At 23.3% G+C, this 22,815-nt stretch overlaps 1 protein-coding gene across 1 annotated transcript in view; it reads left to right on the forward strand.

Moving 5' to 3' along the window:
• LOC122504694 (lachesin-like) overlaps positions 1-22,815 on the forward strand; it is a 280,358-nt gene that overhangs the window by 125,587 nt on the left and 131,956 nt on the right. Inside the window, exon 3 of the mRNA XM_043615904.1 lies at positions 16,832-16,876. The gene's annotated coding sequence lies outside the window, so the exon portion shown is untranslated. The remainder of the gene's footprint in view (positions 1-16,831; positions 16,877-22,815) is intronic.

Below are 22,815 nucleotides of genomic sequence, written 5' to 3' on the forward strand. Positions count from 1 at the left end.
TCTCTATCTCTCTTCTCATTCTATTTTATTCTCTCTCTCTCTCTCTCTCTATTCCTATGAGATTCGGTATAAAGAGAGGGAGGGAGAGAGAAACAAGGGGCAAGAGAGAGAAGGAGTGAAAGGGGGAGAGAGAGAAAGAGCGAGAGAGTGGGAAGGATAGAGACAAGAGAGAGAAGATGTGAGAGTGAGGGAGAGAGAGAAAGAGTGAGAGGGGGAGATCTTCGTTTAAAGTGGCAATGCAGGGTCGAGTGGGGGATGAAATTCTCCAGCTAAGGTTGTGCCAGTACTCTCTATGGAGTTGTTAGCTAAACAATCATCCGACTCGCTAAATGCTCTGAAACGCTATTACGTACATGGCTATGGTAGCTCTCGAGTCTACTGGTAAATAATAAAATGTGCAAATGGTGGCACGTGAGTAAGCAGAAAAATTCGTCAGCTGCACGAAAGCGGAAGAAAGAGTGTGTGTGAGAGAGAGAGAAATGAGAAAGAGAGACAGAAAAATAAATGTGAAAAAAGGCGAATAATAAATAGAGAAGAAAAATGATTAAGGAAAATAGAAAAGCTGGGAAAGAAAGAGAGCGAGAAAAATAGTGGGAGGAGGAGAGAAAATTAGAGATGGAAAACATGAAAAGGCAAATAAAGAGAGTAAAAAATTAAGAGAAAGGTAAAATGAAAACACAAGTACCAATAAATTACTAGAATATTGTCTGACTAAAAGTATCTTGTACTACTGAAACTGTTATAATTATAAATGTCTGACTAAAACTGATTATTACTACTGAAACTACAACTAAAAGAATATTTTACTCTGTCTGACTATATCTGTTTTTTACTACTGAAAAACTTACATAATTATGTAGTATTGACTGTCTTACACATTTTTACTTTTCTAAACTATAGTTACAAGAATTGTAATTTCTGTCTGACTATATTTACTTTTTACTACTGAAATTATAACAAAAATCGTAATTTATGTCGTACTATAACTGTCTATTACTACTGATACTGTAATATATTATTGTCTGACTAAAACTGTTTTTATTACTGAAAATACAACTAGATGAATTTTTTTTTACGGATATAACAACAGAAAGGGAGAGAGAAACAGTGGTGTAAAAAATAAAAAGGCGAATAAAAAGAGAAAAAAATTCAGAGAAAGGAAAAATGAAAAAGTTGAGATAGAAATGGAGAGAAAGAGAGAGAGAAAATTGGGGGAAAGGAAATAGAGTGAAGAAAAATATAAGGGAAAGAAGAGAGAGAGAGAGACAGAATAATAGATGTTAAAAATAAAAAAGCGACTAATAAAGAGAGAGAAAAAATAAAAGAACGAAAAAATGAGAAACTTGAGAAAAGAGAGAGAGAGAGATAGAGTGGGGGAAAGAAGAGAGAGAAAGACAGAGAAGGGGTAGAAAAGAGAGAAAAGGAACAGAGAGGGAGGAAGAAAAAGAAAGAAAAAGAATGGGAAAGAAAGAGAAGAACAGAGAAAAGAGGAGGGAAGAAGAGAAAGAAAGAAACAGTGAGGAAGAAGAGAGAGTGAGATGGAGAGCGATTGAAGAGTGGAAATGTGAATAAAAGAAAAAAATCACGGACCACTGAGCTCATGTGCAAGGCTTGCACTTGGCGCGTCTGACCATAGCGTCACTCACTCTACTGCATAAGCGCGCCAGCCACCGCACGTGTAATCCGCATATGCGGCTATTGCGTTTGCACTTTGCCTCAATCAAACGCTAATATACCGAGCTTTATATTTATTGAAAAGACTGTCACATACTCTATTTTCACATTTTTTCTTCTCTTCATTTTTTCTCCTCCACCCTTCCAAAAAAATGTCCATTTAAAATGACATATTCCACACACACACACACACATCACTATAGTAAAACGAAAATTTTTATACGCCTCTTGAACTTTTTAATATTCTCAAAACGTTGCGTTATCGAATAATCGATTAATTCTAAATGTGAAAAACTATTTATTCACATGAGATTGAGTAGAAACTGAAAAGTTAAATTTATTTAGTAATATTTCAAACGAGTTTTGCTTTTTGATTAGATTTCTACATAATTCTATTCATAGTTCTATATTTAAGTTGAATTCAAACATATTTTTTGCTTGATTTAAAGAAATAACATATTTAATTCAAACATATGTTATGGTTGATTTTAAATTAATCATAATCAACTTTTAAGTTTAAATCAAACATAAAATTTTTTAACATATTTTTTATTTAAACGAAAACAGAAACATTATTATTTTTATATTTGAATTAAATAAAATGTTTTCTCAGTGTAATGACTGAAAAAAAACAATTTTACTACTGAAACTACTACTACTACTACTACTACTGATACTACTATATTTATGTCTGATTAAAACTGACTTTTACTACTGAAGATAATTACGATACTATTCTGTCTGGCTAAAACTACCTTTACTACTGCAACTAGAAATTGTTACAATCTTGTCTGACTAAAATTGCTTTTTACTACTAAAACCACAATAAATTAGTAATGTCCGATTATATCTGTATTTTACTACTAAAAATACTGTCAATTAGTAATGTCTGATTAAAACTGAATTTACTACTGAAAGCACAACTGTAATATTAACGTAATATTGTCTGACTGTAACTGTATTTTACTACTGAATCTACAATAACTGAATAACTAAAATCTACTACTTCAAAATACTAATATTTCCATAATGACTGACTAAAGATATAATTTTCAACTGTATCTGTAATGATAATAACTTTTTCATCTTCTCTGACTATATCTAACCTAATTACAGGTCATGTCTGACTAAAACTTACTTTTACTACTAAAATTCTAATTACAGGGGTTTTAGAATTTTATCTAAATATAACTGCCATTTTCTAAAAAAAAAATAATACTTCTAAAGTTTCGAACGTTTAAATGAACGACAATATTATTTTACTTCTTTTAATTTCTATTTCTTTACATAAAAAATTATTTTGTATATTAAAACAAATTAATTCATAACTATTTAAATGTTTAATTTCAATTAATATTCATTTTAGTATAGTAATTTTCAAAAACAGTATAAGCAGAAAAAAATTTCGTTCATATTTGAACGTTCAAAATAAAGAAACTTTTTACTATTGAAACTGTAATTGCTGGAATTTTTTCTCTTTGTTTACAATATTTTGCCTGATTAAAATTTACTATGTCTACTCGTGTACAATTAACTAAAGATCCTAAAGTTCTGAACGTTCAAATGAACGAAATTTATTTATTTTTTCTACAAATTAAATTTTTATTGCAATTATTTTGTGCCATTATCCAAAAAATTAATTTTTGAGTTCCTAAACGTAAAATTTCAGTTTTTTAATTTTTTTGTAATTAGTAATTTATAAAAATATCTGCAATAAAAAATATTTCGTTCATTTGAACGTTCAAAACTTGGGGATCATATTAACTATAATAATCTTCGTATTTCATTCTTTCATTCTGTCTGTCCACACTTTGAAGTTAGTTTTTGTGTATGCTTTTGTTTTTGTTGTTTTTTTTCTTAAAAAAATATTGTTTGACAGATCGAAAAAATGTAGGTATTTTTTCATAATTTATAATAAAATAATATTTGAAATTAGAAAATATAAAAAAATTATGATTAACAAATAAATTTTTTTTATTATATGCTGTTTTCTATAACAAATTTCGTTTGACTGATCTATCTAAATTATGCAAATTTTTCTCCTTTTTATTTACTTATAAATAAATAAATAACTATTTATAAAAATAAAAATATAAAATAAACAAAATAAAAAATTATTTTATTTATAAATAATATGAGAAAATTGTTAATTATTAAAAAATTATAATTAAAAAATAGGAAATATACTCATTTTATGCATAATTTATATTTACCAATAACAATATTATTCAGAAACTAATTCTTTTCTTTTGGAAAATATAAACATTACCATATATTCTCTTTTATTTGTCAATTACAAATTTTAACTGAAAATGAAATTGAAACTTTTTAAATTTTCAGAAAATAAAGAAAAAAATTTTACTCAAAAAAAGTGTTCTGTTACATTTATTTACGAATTTCTTTAATTGTAAAATTATTCGAAAACAGCAATAACTTTTTTTCAAATAAATATTTAATCAATATTATTTTTCCATAGGAATTAGGAATTCAAAAAATTTCAAATTCAAATCTTCTTAAATTCGCAATAACTTATAAGAATATTTTTATAAAACATGAAAATAGCGATTGCTCCGAGTCGAAGACTCGGAGTGATCGATTTCTTCATGTTTTATAATAATTAAAGATGACCAAGTGATAAAATCATTGTTTAATTATATAAGAATATTATTACAGAAACTTTTTCAAAAATTATTTTCATCATTTCAAATCAATTATTATTTTCTACAATTTTTAATTATTTTTTATGAAAATAATTGAATTCCTTAAGAAAAATTTTATTATTTATAAAAATAATTGAAGGAATTTATAAAAAAATTTGTAAATAATTGAATTGTTGCGAAATTTTTGAACATATTTCTTTAAAAATGTTTAAAAGTAATTGAATTTTGCAGAAGAATTTTTATATTTATAAAGATAATTGAAATTTTGATCGAGAATTTAAAATAATTTTTTGAAAATAATTGAATTTCTGCAAAGAATTTTCTTATTTTTGAAGATAATTGAATTTTGTATAAGAATTTTATCAGAACTTTTGAAAATAATTAAATTTTTATGATGAATTTTATTATTTATAAAATTTTGACAAGAAATTTAACAAAATTTTTAAATATAATTGAATTTCTGCGAAGAATAACTAATAAGATAAGTAATAACTTATGAAAATAATTGAATTTCAGAGAAGAATATTGACGTATTTTGACGAGAATTCTTTTTAAATTTGAAAGATAATTGAATTTAATGAGAAGAATTCTATCACTCTTGAAAATAATTAGTGCAATTATTTGTAATTTTTCCAAAATTGGATTTTTTTGTGTTTTCAACAAAACTTTGAATTACAAATTTTTAAATTCTATTATTTTTAAAATTGCTAATTTTATCCTAAAGAGTTGCTAGTTTTTAAATATTCATAATGTCTGATGATAGGAAATTTTTACTACTGAGAATAAAATTATTAAAATAAAAAATATGTTTGCCTTTTATAAAAACTTAAGAATCATAATAATAAAATAAATAATAATAATAATAATAAAATTTTTATTTATTTATTTGCATAAATAATTATTTACATAAATAAATAAACTAATAATTAATTTTAAATGAACTTGGAAATAAAATGAAATTATATACATATACATTCTAATAAAATTGAATGTGAAACTAAAAAAACAGAAAAAAAGTAAAGTAATTATTTAAATATTTAGAGATTGTCATAAAAGGAAGAATTTAAAGAGTGAGTCTAAGCACGTTTTATAGAGATCTTCAGTCTGAGAGAAATAAAATCAGTTCGCTAGGAAAGTATCGTTCGCCTGATCGGTTCAGAAAGTTTACTACTGGTTATTCAAGGACCCTTTCGACAGTTACATTTACCTTTTCCAATAGCTTGTACTTTGAACGATCATCAGGAAAAGAAAGGTCCTGCAATCTTTGCCAGTTATTGCCTCTTTTAGTTTGAAGTAAACCTTGACGCTGCAGAAAAGTAGTTACTTATGCTTTATCCAATAATTGAAAGCAAACACTACAATAAATTATGTTTGTTCAATGCCTGTAGAAATCTCTTGCTCTAAAAATTTCTTTTTCTAAAACGAGACAGAGTGAGAGAGAGAATAAAAAATTTTATATCACGACCGGATTTTTTTACTATTTTTTAAATCCATATTGAATGGTACATGTTTCTTTCTGATTTTAATAGAAAAATAAAGATTCTTTTTGTTTTTAATAAAAAAATAAAGATTTATTTTTGTTTTTAATAGAAAAAACATTATTTTCTATAATATTTTTTTTCTATGTTTAATATTATTATTATTTTTATTTATTTATATTATTATTTTTTTCTGCCTTTTAAAAAATTTTTTTTCATTTAGGGGTTAATTTGTGTTTACATTTTTATTTTGCATTCGTTTTTGAAATTGTTTCTCCTTTGAACATGAAAGTGTTTTTTATGAAAAAGTTTTTACCGTCCGAGGCATTTAATTGTATGGCAATTTAAATTAACATAAAGCTGAAAATTATAGCGCAGGATACTCTTGAGTTGACTGTGAAAGTTTTGTCAGCGTTTGAGTCGTTACACTCACTCTGGCACTCAATACTTTTCTGTTAAAAAAGTATATGAAACTGGGTGTAATTACTTTGAAATGCCCCCGGGCACATCTTGGCGACTCTGATGAGTTTTTACTCGAAGCAATGATCCCTAGTGGAAGAACAATTCTTGAGAGTGAAAATGTCCCTTGAATATCCGACCGTGAGAAAAAGACAAAAAAAAAAAAAAAAGAAAAAAGAAAGTCCCGGGTATAATGACGTCTATTCTTAACAAAGTTTATTAACATTAAATAGTCGCTTGCGAAACAAGGAGAAAATTTTGTAATACAAAATCGTTTCCTGTATAATATTAATTGGATTGTATAATTTCGTTTTTGACCTTCGCTTTCATTTTCACTGTCATTTTCTCTTTTAATTTCATTTTCATATTCATTTTCTACATTTTCATTTTCTCATTTTCTTTTATTTTCGGTTACATTTTCACTTTCATTTGTTACTTTTCTTTTTTATTTTCACTTTCATTTTATCTTTAATTTTTACTTTTCCTTTTATTATCACTTTCATTTTCTCTTTAATTTTTACTTTTCTTTTTATTACCACTTTCATTATGTCTTTTATTTTATTTTCGCTTTCATTTTCTCTTTAATGTTTACTTTTCCTTTTATTATGACTTTCATTTTGTCTTTTATTTTTATTTGCACACTCATTTTCTCTTTCATTTTCACCTTTTCTTTTATTCTCATATTCATTATTACTTTTTTTATCATTTTTAAGTTCATTTATTCTTTCATTTGCATTTAATTTTTATTTTCACTCTTCATTTCATTTTCACTTTTTTTTACTTGGAAGGTAAAAATCAAATTAAAAAAATATAACGAATTGAAACTAAATTTATGAATGTAAATGTGAAATTAAAAAATATTTTTATCATTTCAAAATGTAAATTAAATTAAATTTGGTAAAATCAATCAAAGGGAAAAATGAAAATCTGTTAAAATGAAGTTAAAATGAAAATGAAAATCTACTAAAGTTAAAATGAAAATGAAAGATATTTTCACATTTATTTGTGCTTTCAAATTAAAATTTATATTGAAAATAATCTACCAAAGTAAATATAAAAATTTTTTATGGTGAAAGTGAACATTATGAGAATTAAGTTTTAAATAATCGTCAAAGTGAAATTGAAAATTATTTTTATTTTTAATTTTAAAGTAAAAATGAAATTTTATTTAATTATTTGAAAATATTTAAATCTCTGATGGATTTTTTTTCACTTTCTGTCAAAGTAAAAGTGACAATCAAAATCTATGAAAGTGAAATTCAAAAGAAAAATAAAAACGAACGTAAAAATAAAAATCTGTTAATGTGAAAATAAAACTGAAAACAGAAGTGAAAATAAAATTCTATAAAGTGAAAGTGAAAATGAAAGTCAAAGTAATAATGAAATTTTTAGGTTTTTAATTATAAATTTTTATAAATTACAAATTATAATAATTAGAAATTATTAAATATATAAAATTGTAAATTATATTATTATAAAATTATGAATTATAAAGTATAAATTATAAATAATAATAAAAGTCACGAAAAGTCGTATAAAATTTCCGAAAAAGTCGGAAAAAAGTCGCATGAAATTTTAGACAAAACGACAAAAAAGAAACACAAAATTGTAAAAATTGTAAAAAAAAATTGTAAAAAAACATATTTCTCGACAACACATACTTTAATTTCAAACAATCCGAAATACAATTTTAATAAAATTCTCAGCAAAATTTTAATTAGGTATTTTTAACATTTTTTTAAAAATTCTCTTTTAAATATCAATTATTTTTATAAATAATAAAATTCTTTTCCGAAATTGAATTATTTTTAAAAAGTAAAATAAAATTCTTGTCAAAATTTCAATTATCTTTATAAATAATAAAATTCATCCTGGAAATTTAATTACTTTTAAATGTTCTGATAAACTTCTTGGCAAAATTCAATTATCTTCAAAAGTAATAAAATTCTTCGCAGATGTCAATTATTTTCAAAAAATTTTTTTAAATTCTCGTCAAAATTTCAATTATCTTTATAAATATCAAAATTCTTCTGCAAAATTCAATTACTTTTAAAATTTTTTTTAAAAATCTGTTCAAAATTTCAATTTTCTTCATAAATAATAAAATTCTTTTCTGAAATTCAATTATTTGTAAAAAATTTAATAAAATTGTACACAAACATTTAATTATTTAAATAAATAATGAAAATTTCACAGGAATTCAATTACTTACTAATTTTTAATAAATTTCTTTGAAATAATTCAATTATTTTCATACAAAATAATTAAAATTTTTTTTATAATTATTATTAAATACCGTCAACAGGGGTAATTATGGAACAAAAAAACGCGATTTTTTGAATTTCTTCTTCACTAAAAATCTAAAGTGTACAAAAAAATTTTATTAGCTATTCAAATATATTGTGAACATTCTTCTAAAGATTTCCTTCAAGTTCCATTTACAAAAAAAAAATTTTTTGACGGAGTTATTTAAACATAAATATTGCTCCATAATTGCCTCGCATTTGGGGCAATTATAGAACAAATTATTATAATTAATTATAAAAGCAAGTATAATAAATTTTCTTTGTCTGTATATTAAGAAAACTTTATTCAGTACTGCAGAGTAAAATAATAACAGATAATAATAGTAAACTAAACGCGAATTTAATTCGAAGAAATTAGTAGATTTTTACACTTTTGTGAAATAACCTTTCCACTTTTTCGATGTTTAATAATTATTAATTATTTTCTCGTTGCCAATGACAATAAAAATAAAAACATCTGAGTAACTTTGTAGGCAATATATTAAACTATTATTTACAACAAGAACCAAATTAAAATAATTTACCACAAAAATTTTACATAAAAAAGAATTACGCGTTCCATATTTACCTCTATGATGTTCCATAATTACCCCTGTTGACGGTATTCATTTAAAAAAGAAATTATTGATGTTTTCGAAAAATTTGAAAGAAATTTGTAAATAAATGTAACATAACATTTTTTTGACTAAAATTTTTTCCTTTATTTTCTAAAATTTTTAAAAGTTTCAATTTCATTCTCAATTAAAATTTCTAATTGACAAATAGAATTAATAAACATTTTTTTTCATTTATTTTTAAAAAACTTTAAATGTTATTAAAGCAATTGTAATTAATAAATAGAGATGAAGCAAATTATTTCTTTTTGAAAATTGAGAATTTCCTACAAAAATATTAAGAAACGGAAATATGTTATGTTTTTTTCCTCAAAGAGAAGAATGATTTTGTCAACAATATTGTTTACAAAAAAAGATTTCTGCTATTTAAAATGTAAGTCGAAAAGTAATTGAAAAATGTAAAAAAAGTCGATTAGTAGCATTTTACTAAAAAGAAATCTCGAAAAAGTCCATTTGTCGCACAATCCGAGCTCTGTTATTCACAAAGTTATTATCAATTTTTAAAAATAATTTTCCTAAAATTATCAAGTGAAGATAGTGACTGAATAATTATATAAGAAAAAATTTGTCTTTAATAATATAAAAGAAAAATAGAGAAGAAAATTAGAAACTTGTGAAAAATGTTCCCTTCTAATTAAAGCAGGTTGTCAATCAGTGAAAATTACTTGTTAGAGTTTCTCAGTAATTTCAAACGCATTGAAGCGAAGCTGCGTATAGGAACCCGGAAATTTAATTAAATACCTGGAATAGTATTGGCCAATAGCCAATCCTTTTTCCTTCATATCTTGACTCTCCTCTCTCTCTCTCTCTCTCTCTCTCTCTCTCTCACTCACTCACTCTCCCACTCTTGGTAAACTGTTCAAATTGCATCTTCAATATATATAGAAAGAAAGAAGAGAGAATGAGAGATAGAGAGAAATGATACAGACTATTTTTATATATATGTAAAAAAATTCCAGATATAACATGGAAAAATTTTTCTTTTCGTCAATTAATTATTATTTGTTTTTAAAAAATTTGAAATAGGAGAAATTATTTTCATTTTAGAGATCAATCTCCATATAAAATATCCAATGGTCTGAATAAATATGTGCAGTTCCTTTAATAAACAAAACGATATTTTCAAGTAAATATTTTCTTCTGTTGATTAATATTGGTGGTTGTTATAAAGAAAACAGGTAGTTCTATTTCTGCATATTTTTTGTTGTTTCTTTGGGGAAAATATTTCAGTAGAAAATGTTTCAATATTTTTTTACGATTTAGTATATTTATAATAATTATTATTATTATAATTACTTTTAATTCATTTTTTCATTTTAATTAATTGGTAAAAAAACAAAAGAAGAAAAAAACCAAAATTAATTTTAATTACCTAATTCTATAATTATTCTGATTATTGTTATATTGTCCATAGGCTACGACTTGATTTAATCATTTTTATTTTTGAAGAAACAATTTTTATTTTACTTCCGGCTGTAGTTTATATTTTTTGTCTATATTTTTTCTCATTTCACTTTTTCTAAATAATAATGCAAACTATTTTGAATTTATTCTTAATTATTGAAAATTGTAAGCTATTTTCATTTCTCTTCTCTTTGTTATTTCTATTTCTATTTCCATTTTACTACCATCATTACAGAAATGGTGAAATAAAAATAAATCCTTTAGATTAGCCAAATTTAGTTGATTTAACTTTTTCGAGAATTGATTTACACACAACTTTTGACGATTTGTTTCCGCTTGACATACCTACATTTGAATTATTCAATATTTTCCAGATAAATTTAAAAGTTTATTTTGTTTTTAATTTTGGGAAATTTTGCATTTATAATTCAATTATTTTTTTTCTTTTTATTTTGTAACATGATTTATAAATCGGTGATCAATTTATTTTTTTAACTTTGGAATGTTTTTTCTTTTTTTAAATGGAAAACGAGTTTTAGAGTTGGAGAAAAATGTAGCTATGAAATTTTTTTTTTTGATAGTTTGGAAAAATTGTTTTGGAAATGTAAGAAAAAAAGTTTGCTTATATCATGATAAGTTTTCGATGTAATAAGTCGAGAAGAAGCAGAAGAAGTTTATAAATATTTTTAATTAAAATTGAAATTTTTTTAATTAAAAACAGGCGAATATCTCTCGATGGATCGAAATGAAAATTTATTATTCTTGAGAGAAAATAAAACATACGTTTCATTTTACTAAAAATAGATAGGAAACATTTTTGTCTTTCAGAATAAAAATTTACTAAAAAAATATTAAAATACTAAAAGTCTTGCTCGAAAATTATCTCTCAATATTTACGATTTTTAATTAGACAAATTTTACTAACAGCGACTAAACTGAATTATAATTTATAGCAACAGATGTATTTACGCAAATTAAAGGAACTCCTTTCATTAAAAACTTTTTTAATGTTACACTGAAAAATGTTCACTTGCTTCAAACAAAATTACTAATGACCAACAGTGAGAATATCAAAGGAAACTTTAACTTGAAGTTTTAAATTACAACATTAAATCCTCCTTTCAATATTAAAATTATATAATATTAATTTTTTTATATACTCGATGAAAAATAATAATTTCTACATCGTTTCATGGGCAAGAAAAAGACAAGAAAGCAAAAGAAGACAAAAGAAATAACAATTTACAAAAAACAACAGAAGACAAAGCAAAAAAATAGACAAAAGAAAAGGATGATAAAAAACAAAAGGAGACAAAAAAACAAAAGAGGACAAAAAATAAAAATTGAAAAAATAAAAATAAACAAACATCAAAAGTAGACAACAAACGAGAAAAAGACACAAAAACAATGAAGATTAAATGAAAAAAAAGTATTTGAAAGTATAATTGGAAAAGACACAAAAGCAATGAAGATTAAAAAAATAAAGATTAAAAAATACGAAAGTATTTAAAAATATAAATGGTTAAAAAACAAATAAAGACAAAAAACAAGAGGAAACGAGACATAAAAGAAGAAAGAAACAACGAAAAGAAGAAAAAAAAATACTTGAGATAAAAAAACACAAATAGACAAAAAACAAAAAGAAGGCAAAAAGACAAGGAAGATAAAAAATAAGAATAGAAAAAAAAGAAAAAAAAGAAAATAGGGCAAAAAACAAAAATGAAAAAGGGACAAAAAATTAAGAAAGATCAAAAATTCAAAGGAGACAAAAAACAGAAATAAACAAAACACAAAAAAAGACACAAAATAAAATTTAAAAAAACAAAAATCGACGAAAAAAGAGAAAAAGTCAAAAAAACAATGAAGATTAAATGAAACAAAAGTAGTCAAAAATAAAAATAGATAAAAAACAAAAGAAGACAAAAATAGAAAAAAATAAAAAAAGAAAGCAGAAATAGACGAAAACAAAACAGAAGAAAACAGCGGATGATAAAAAGAACAAAAATAGACAAAAAAAAATAACGAAAAAACAAAAAAGAAAAGAAAAAACAATGATGATGAGAACTGAAAAAATCTAAACCGTAAATAGATGAAAAGCAAATAAAGAGAAAGAACAAGAGGAGACAAAACAAAAAAAAGAAAAAAACAAGGATAAAAAATAGACAAACAACGACAACAAGACAAAAACACTAAAGATAAAAAAATAAAAAAAAAACACAAAACAAAAGAAGAGAAAAACAAAAATAGACAAAAAACATTGAAGATAAAACAACAAAAATTGACAAAACACAAAAATAGACAAAAAACAAAAACTAAAAAGAACCAAATGAACACATAAAAACTAAGAGACACAAAAAAACAAAATAAATAATTAAAACAAGAAGAAGAAAAAAATAAAGAAAAAGCAAAAATAGATAAAACCAAAAAAGGAAAAAAACAATAAATATAAAAAGAACAAAGATAGACAAAAAACAAAAGAAAGATAAAACAAACAAACAATAAAGATAAAAAGAACTGAAATAGTCAAAAACATAAATAGATGAAAAACAAAAAAAAGACAAAAAACAAAAGGTGACAAAAACAAAAATAAAGAAACAACGAAAAGGAGACGAAAAACAAAAGAAGAAAAAAATAAAAATGGACAATAATCATTGAAGGTAAAACAAAAAAAATTGTCAAACCACAAAAAGAGAAAAATAGAAGAAAAAAAACTGATGACAAAAGAATTATAGGAGACAAGAAAACAATAATAAATAATTAAATGAAAAAAAAATAAAGAAAAAGCAAAAATTGACAAAACCAAAAAAGACAAAAAACAATGAAGACGAAAAGAATAAAAATAGACAAAAAACAAAAGGAGCAAAAACAAAAATAAATCGAAAAGGAGACAAAAAAACGAGGGAGATATAAACGCAAAAAAAGATAAAAAAAATAAAAGATGATAAGAAAGAAGTGACAAAAAGGTAAAAAAGAAAAAAATATCCAAGGTGACAAAAAAAACAGAAATAAACAAAAGATAAAAATTGAAAAGAACCAAATAAACACAAAAAAAACTAAGAGTCACAAAAAATGAAATAAATAATTAAAAAAAGAAGAAAGAAAAAACAAAAATATACAAAACCAAAAAAGGCAAAAACAATAAATATTAAAAGAACAAAGATATACAAAAAACAAAAGAAAGAGAAAACAAAAACAAAAGAAAACAAACAAACAAACAATAAAGAGTAAATGAACTGAAATAGTAAAAAAATAGATGAAAAACAAATAAAGGCAAAAAACAAAAGGTGACAAAACCAAAAATAGACAAACAACGAAAACGAGTCAAAAAAACACTGAAGATAAAAAGAAACAAAAAAGAACAAATAACAAAAGAAAAAAAGAAAAATTGACAAAAATGATTGAAGATAAAACAAAAAAAATTGTCAAAACACAAAAAAGAGAAAAAAAGAAGAAAAAAACCGAAGACAAAAGAAATACATATAGATAGGAGACAAAAACACAATACTATAGATAATTAAAAGAAGAAAAAATAAAGAAAAAACAAACATAGACAAAACCAAAAAAGTCAAAAAACAATGAAGATGAAAAGAATAAAAATAGACAAAAACAAAAGGAGCAAAAACGAAAATAAATCGAAAAGGAGAGAAAAAAACAAGGGAGATATAAACAACAAAAAAAGACAAAAAAATAGATGAAAAAACAAAAGATGATAAGAAAGAAGTTACAAAAAGTTAATAAAGAAAAAAATATCCAAGGTGACAAAAAAACAGAAATAAACAAAACACAAATATTGAAAAGAACTAAATAAACACAAAAGAAACTAAGAGACACAAAAAAATGAAATAAATAATTAAAACAAGAAGAAGAAAAAATAAAGAGAAAGCAAAAATGGACAAACCAAAAAAGGCAAAATCAATAATTATAAAAAGAACAAAGATAGAAAAAAACAAAAGAAAGAGAAAACAAAAACAAACAAATAATATAAAGATAAAAGGAACCGAAATAGTCAAAAACATAAAAACCGCTGCCAAGTTGTATTTTTTTTTATAATTTTAGTGCTCATTTCATAAACACTTTACTTCCTCATGGAGATAAAAATAATAGAAATATATGAATAACTTTTTATAAATATGGTCAAAGTGATTGAATTTTGAGTCAATCAATGTATTATTAAATACCCTACAAGATAGTTACAATAATTTAATAGTTAAACAAAAATTTTCAAACAAAAAAGTTGAGAAAATGTCATATTTTCACAATTTTTAGTTTTTAAAATACCAATAATTTCGAAATTTATTATCGTAGTAGGTTTAAAAATAGGTCAATCGAAGCGTTTTTTAATGCTTTACAAGTTGATAACGATAATTTTAAAGTTACTTCTATGTTTTTTAACAAAATTTTCAAAAAAGTCTTATTTTCCAAAATTTTTGATTTTTAAAAGTTTAATAACTCCGGTTAATATGAACGAAAAATGTTCAATTAGGGCTCAAAAGATGCGTCTAAAAAAACTCTACAAAATTATGGAAAAACATTTATAGGTGTCCTAACATTTTTTTAAAGTTATGGTCAAAAAACGTTTTTTTGCAAAATTAAAAATCAAAAAAAAATTTAGTTAAACTTTATTAATATATCAAAAAGTACTCTCACTTTATGTCCGCAGGTGAGATCTACAATTTAAAAAAAAATTCAACCCAAAAGCTCTTCATGATTTCGAGATATTTATGAAAATGTGATGTTTACACACACATACGGAATGACATTTTTTAAAAATGTCATTTTTGAACTCCTGAGGTCAAATAACATATAAAGATATGTCAAAAAATCAAACTCGAAAAATTTTGGTATTACAATACTTCCTCTATGAGGAAGTAATATAAAGATAAAAAGAACCGAAATAGTCAAAAACATAAATAGATGAAATATAAATAAAGACAAAAAACAAAAGGTGTCAAAAACAAAAATCGACAAACAACGAAAAAGAGACAAAAAACAAAAGAAGCAAAATCAAAAATAAAGCGAAAAGGAGACAAAAACAAGGGAGATAAAAACAACAAAAATAGATGAAAATTAAATGAAAAAATATAAGAGGACAATAACAATAACACAAAAGGAGACAAACATAAAAATAGACCAAAAAGACAAAAGAAGACTAAAAGACAATAGAGAAATAAAGAACAAAAATAGACAAAGAAATTGATAAAAAAACAAAAGGGACACAAAAACTAATAATGCAAGATAACCAAAGAAGACAAAAGAACAAAAATAGCCGAAAAAGCCCAGAAGACAAAAGAAGACAAAAAAACCAAATATAGATATGAATTTTCGTCGCTACAAATTAAAAACGAGAGTATGTCGCAAAGCAGAACTTGTATTTCGACAATTGAACAACTAGAATCAAAAGATACAAGAAACGAAAGAGAGAGAGAGAGAGAGAGAGAGAGAGAGAGAGTCTTGGTCCCAAGTGGGCACATCGTTTCGCTTATCAAACTTCTAACTTTGTGCAACAGCTCGCGCGATACGGGAGTAAGTTGTGCACGGACCGGGCGCGCACTCGTTTCAAAATTTGCATTTGAACTCGAGCAAGTCGCAATAAGAATGGGGAGTGACTTCCGTCATAAAGCGTCGTAATTTTATGCGGAGCGCAGAAGGAGCGACGCGCACTGAACGTAGGTCGCGACTTAACCGGTTGGAGGGCATAATTTTATGCCGGAAATTCCGGCACTTCGGTACTCAAAAAAACTTAAACCGCAGACACGTGGATTAATAGAATTTTCATATTAAATTTCTTTCTCTTTTTTTTTCTTTTATTTTATTCACTTTTTCGTTCACTTGTTTCCTTATACTTTTTTATACTTTTACTTTAACGCCTGTTTTTCAAATTCAAATCCAACCTATTCAAGAAACTATTTTTTTTTTCTATTTTTTTACTCAACTCTGGCACGATTTTACGAAATTTTTTTTCTATTTACATTTTTTATGTGATAAAAAACAAATTTTATTTTTTATATCTGACAAATTTTTGTATCAAACGTAGTTTTTTAAAAAAATTTTAAAGTCGAATTACAGAGAAAAATATTTATCGTATGTTTGCTCTCCCTCTATTTTTTCTATAGGTAAACAAAAATTTTGTAGAGATGAAAAGAAATATTTCAAATGAGATGGTAATTACCGTAATTAAAAAAGATGAACGTAATACAATTAGAAATAAATTCCATATTTTTTTTTGTATGTTTCAGATTTTCCCTCAACGTGGTATCAAATTCTGAATTTGAAACAAGAAGGTAACGTATCAAAAATTCTCTCCGCTCATATATTAATTTTATTTCATTAATTTACATTTTCCCGAGAATATTCTATATACATATATATGTATATCTATTGTGAAATTCAAATCACGATCAAAATATGATTAATTGTTTTATATTCGTATATATGTAACAATCATTTAATAATGTTGTAAACATTTAAAAGATTCATTTGTTTCACTCTATTTGACAGGAAATTTCCATCATATCTTATTTATCGATTTTCTCTTCACATTCTATTCAATGAAAATCTTCACTCGACTCATTAACATTATTATTAAATTATATATTTAATTGTCAGGTCAAAAGGAGAAGATAACCCTTTTCTTTGACATTTATAGAACATCAACTAAATTTACATTAAATCAAAAATTTATTGCATCCAAATAAAACCGATTATTTCTCTATTGATTAAATGCACATTTATTTCAATCAAATGAATATTTACTTTAATCAAATTATTTTTATTTAATAAATAATAAGAGAAGTAAGAATAATAATTTTAAATAAATCTTGACATTTGGAATAATTGGAATAATTTTAAATAGAATCTAACTTTACGCGGCGTTTTAATAATAAAAATTATCAATTAATATTGTCTGACTAAAACTGATATTGACTACTGACAATATCTGCTTTTTACTACTGAAAATCATCAATTTCTATTGTCTGACTAAAACGAACTGTGACCACTGAAACTATAACTACAAGTATTGTATAATTTTGTCTGACTCAAATGACTTTTACTACTGAAACTCTAAATATCAACGTTTTAGAATGTTGTCTGACTATAATTGACATTTACTAATAAAAAACAAATTAATAGCGATTGACTGAAAATATATAAATATTTTACGAACTATTTATATTTGTATTTAAATAATTGAATTTTCATAATTGAATTTTGATAAGAATTTAATTAAAAAAAATTTCAGTTAAAATTTTAGAAATAATTAAAAGTGTTAAAGTAGGATTTTTTAGAAATAATTAAAACCGTGTGGTAATAATATTTAAATATAAAAAATTATTAATTTCTTAGCTTCCATAAAAAACTAATATTTTTGAAAAGTATTATTCGAAAAATCAAAAAAATAATTGAATTTTTATCAATAGCAGTTCAAATTTTTAAAAATAATTAAATTTCAAAAAATTTTACAATGAAAGTATATTTTGAAATTTTAATTCCTGTGGAAAAATAAAAAACAATAAATAATTTAATAGTTATTTTCCAAAAGTTAATGAATTTTTGAATAATTTAATTTAGAAATTCCCAAAAAAAATTTATTTTTTGAAAAAATGTAATTAAATTTTTTTTAAGATAGTTGAATTCCCGAAAATAATTTTAAAAATTAAAACAATTGTAAAATTTTGTCAAATTTAATGATAATAAATTTTATATTTGAAATAATTTTTTTTCAGTTTAAAAAAAAAATTTTAAACACAATTGTATTTTTGAAAAATTGTAACTAAAAATTCAGAAATATAATTAAAATTACAAAAATTATTTTATTCAAATAATTTAATTTTCATAGTTAACTTTTGATAGAAATTAACTTTAAAAAAATTTCAGTTAAAATTTTAGAAAATAATTGAATATTTAAAAAATTATAACAGGAATTTCAGGAAATAAATAAATTTTAAAAGATTTTAAAATTCAGTTCTTTGAAAATTGTTTTTTTTTCTGTGAAAGTGATTAAAGTTTTGAATAATTTTATTTAAAAATTGTAAAAATAGTAATTGAATTTTAGAAAAATTACAGTTGTAATTTTCGGGAATAATTAAATTTCAAAATTTTTTTCACTGAAATCATTTGAAATGTTTATATTCATGTGGAAAAATAAATTAAGTCTTTCAATATTCGTTTAAAAACAATTATTTAATATATTTTGAAACGTTAAATAGAATTTTTAATTTATTTTGTTGCCTTCAACTTAAAAATTTCGAAAAAATTTGTTTTTTGAAGAAAAGTAATTAAAATTTTTTTTAAATAATTGAATTTCCGAAAGTAATTTTAGAAAATTGAAACAATTGTAAATTTTGTCAAATTCCATTGAAATAAATTTTAAAGAATTTTATTTTTTCACTTTTAAAAATAATTTTTTAATATAATTGTAACTAAAAATTCAGAAAGTAATTGAATTTTTCAAAAATTATTCTATTTATAACTAATTCAATTGTCGCAGTCGACTTCTGATAATAATTCATTTAAAACAATATTTCTGTTAATATTTTAGAAAATAATTTAATTTCAGTTCAAATTTTTATAAATAATAATTAAATTTCAAAAAGTTTAACAATAAAAGTATATTTTGAAATTTTAATTCCTGTGGAAAAATAAATAACAATAAGTTTTTAAATATTTGTGTAACAAAAAATATTGAAGTTTCGTATAATTTATCTTAGAAATTCCAAAAAAAATTGTTTCTTGAAGAAATGTAATTAAAATTTTTCGAAGATAATTCAATTTCCGTAAATGATTTTAAACAATTGGAACAATTAGAAATTTTGTCAAATTTGATTGAAATAAATTCTATATTTTAAGGAAGTTTATTTTTTCACTTTAAAAAAGAATTTTTAACATAATTGTATTTTTAAAGAATTATAATTAAAAGCATAGAAAATAATTGAATTTTTCAAAAAATATTTAATTTAAATAATTCAAATCGTTCAAGTGATTCTTAATTTTTTTAATTTAAAGAAAAACTGTTCGAAAATTATATTTTTTAAAAAATGAAGAATTTTTTGTAAATTAAAAAACAAATTTTAAACTAACAACGTCAGGTAAAATTAATTACCTACAATAATTATTATAATTGATATTAGAAGAATATTTCCAGAATATAATTAAATTCTAAAAATATTCTTTACAAAAGTTATTCTTCCATTATTGAAAGGAAAAGCCTAAGTTTAAATTAAAATTCAATTTATCAAAGTTCACGATATAATTTTAATTAAAGAAGTTATTTGCTTTGTTAGAGAGAAAGAGAATGAGCGAGACAAAGAGGGAGAGAGGCAAAAAAAAAGAGAAAACAATAAAATTAGCTAATTGTTTTCGCTGACAAATAAAATTTAGTCGACAAGATTATGTGACAGTTGAATGGAAAAGAATGCCACAATTTTGGTTGAAGAGTATATACCTAACAGTAGTCGAGAGTGACATTTAAATGAAAGAAATCTGCAATTTTAGCTGAAACAAGCGATTCGCGTGTACAATCGGATGCGCTTGAAAATCAACATTTCCGGATAGGAGAGAAAGAGCCCCAATGCTGGCGATGCGATGCGATGTAGTATTTTGTGTGTGCCTTCGCGTGTTTCCTGAAATAATTGGTTTGCACGAATTGATTTGGTCTGTTACCATCCCTTTGACCTTTACTCGCGGTGAATTGAAAGCTTATCACATATATAACACACCGATCGTTTTATTCAAGTGCTTTCATTAAAACCCATCATTATAGTCAAAACTTGATTAGTGTATTAGGTTTTATTATTATCACGATTACGCACGATACATTATTTCCGTTAATTATCCGATAAACTATTTTATCCAAATATATTATTTTCTTCTTTTATTTTTTGTTCTCTATTTTTTTATTTATTTTTATTTATTCATTTCTCATCATTTGTGTATTTTTCGTATTTACCTTTATTTATATCTTTTCATTCATTTTTTCAACTTGTCTGACAATATAATTATGCCTTTTACTACTGAAACAACAGGTTACTTATTTATTCATATTTATTTATTTTATTTATTTATTTCCGTTCATTTATTTATTTTTACTGATTTAGTTTTATTTATATATTTTTATTTATTTTTTTCAAACTTGTCTGACTATTCATGTATTTTACTACTGAAGCGATAATAAATTTCAACCTGTTATTTATTTATTTATATTTATTTATTTCATTTATTTATTTATATTTATTTAATTCCTTTTATTGATTTAAAATTACTTATTTTCATTTATAAAAATAATTTTTGTTTCTTCCCTAGAATTAAAGAAGTTTTTCCCGCTCTAAAAGTAGAGAAATTTTTTTCCCCTCCAGAATTAGTAAAATTAAGTGTTTAATTATTAAGATTTGTATGTTGTAGGAAAGAAATTTAAAAAATTCCAGATGAAGATATATTTGTCTATAGAAAAAGTTATATAATGCTTGTTAAAAGTCTACATTTTAATGAAAATATATTAAACCTTTCTTAAGAAGAGTAGTTTCTATGAGATTATGTTGTGCGTTTAAAAACAGCCACAGTTTCATAAATATTCATGCGGTACTTAATATTACGATCTTGGGTGTTTCATAAAAAAAAAGAAATGACGATGATAATAATAAAAGATGCGGTGACTCGAGTGTTATAACTCCTTGGAATTTCTATAAACTTTTAAACATTTTTATATTATATTTCTTTTTTTCTAACTAGATATATGATTATATTATTAAAAGAGCGGATTATAGAGAGAAAAATAAATTTTAGTATTTATAAAAAAGGGATAATAATTTAAAAATAAATCTTCCAATTTTGAATAATTGGAATAATATCAAAAGGAATAATTTTAAGCAGAATCTGACTATAACGGCTTTTTACTACTGAAATAGCAATAAATTTCGAATTGTCTGACTATATCTGTCTTTTACTACTGAAAATCATTAATTTCTATTGTCTGACTAAAACTAACTGTGACCCCTGAAACCAGAACTACAAGTATTGTATAATTTTGTCTGACTAAATTGCCTTTTACTACTGAAACTCTAAATACCTACGATTACAAGTTTTTTCTGGCTGTAATTGACATTTACGACTAAAAATAAATTAAATAGTGACTGACTGAAAATTTCTCTTACTTCTTATAACTGTATCTAAAAAAAAAGTAAAATAATAAATTATAGGAAATAAGTATAGACTGACTAAAAATTTTTTTTATCACGTGACTATATTTGACATTTACTACTGAAAATACTGTTAATTAGCAATGTCTGACTAAATTACTTTTACTACTGAAACAATAACTACAAGAATTGTATAATTCTGACTGAATAAAACTGACTTTTAGTAAATATCAATTATTATTGAATTTGATAAAATATTTTTAGTGTTACAGAGTTTCAAAATTTTAACTTTTTTGAAAAAATTTTTTTTTTATATTTAATATATTGATAAGTAAAATGAATCAAATTAAACATGTGAATAATGATTCAATTTGACCTTGAAATTCAAGGTCAAATTCTTAATTTCAATATATGTCAAAAACGGTTTTTTATTTTTTTTTTCTAACCTATTCCAATGGAAAGCTTATCTTTTTTTCTATGTGCCATGTAAAAATCAGAGTGGGACCTTGAAAATTTCTCAAGAAAACAATTATAAATCATTATTTTATAAAGAAAATTATTTATTTCTTAAGAAATATTGAAGGTCCCACTCCAGGGTTGCCACGCTTTTGCTCATTTCAAATTCCCTGACTTTTCGAGGTTTTCCAGGTAAAAAAAAGAAATTTTTCCAGGTTTTTAAAACTACATTTATATTTTACAAAATTTTTAATTCAAACCTTTTTGAAATTAAACAACTTATAAAAAAATTATTAAAAATTATTATTATTTATTATTAAAATTATTAAAAAATTACTTTCATCATTTCAATTTAATTATTCTTTTCCAGAATTTTTAACTAAAATTCTTCTTTGAATTCATTATTATTAATAATTTTTGAAACTTTTCTTTGGAATTTTTCAAATTATTTTGTTAACAATTCAATTTTACGAAATTTCTTCAATCAAATATATATTAGAAAATAAAAACTTCAAATAACTTAAAAATTCAAACATTCAAAGATTATAATTTGAAACCTTTTCAAAACTCAATTATTATCTAAGAATTAAATATTTTTTTTAAAAATGAACTCTCATTTAAAGAATTTTATC

This window comes from Leptopilina heterotoma, unplaced genomic scaffold (genome assembly GCF_015476425.1).
Source record: "Leptopilina heterotoma isolate Lh14 unplaced genomic scaffold, ASM1547642v1 Lhet_31, whole genome shotgun sequence".
NCBI classification, from domain to species: Eukaryota; Metazoa; Arthropoda; class Insecta; order Hymenoptera; family Figitidae; genus Leptopilina; species Leptopilina heterotoma.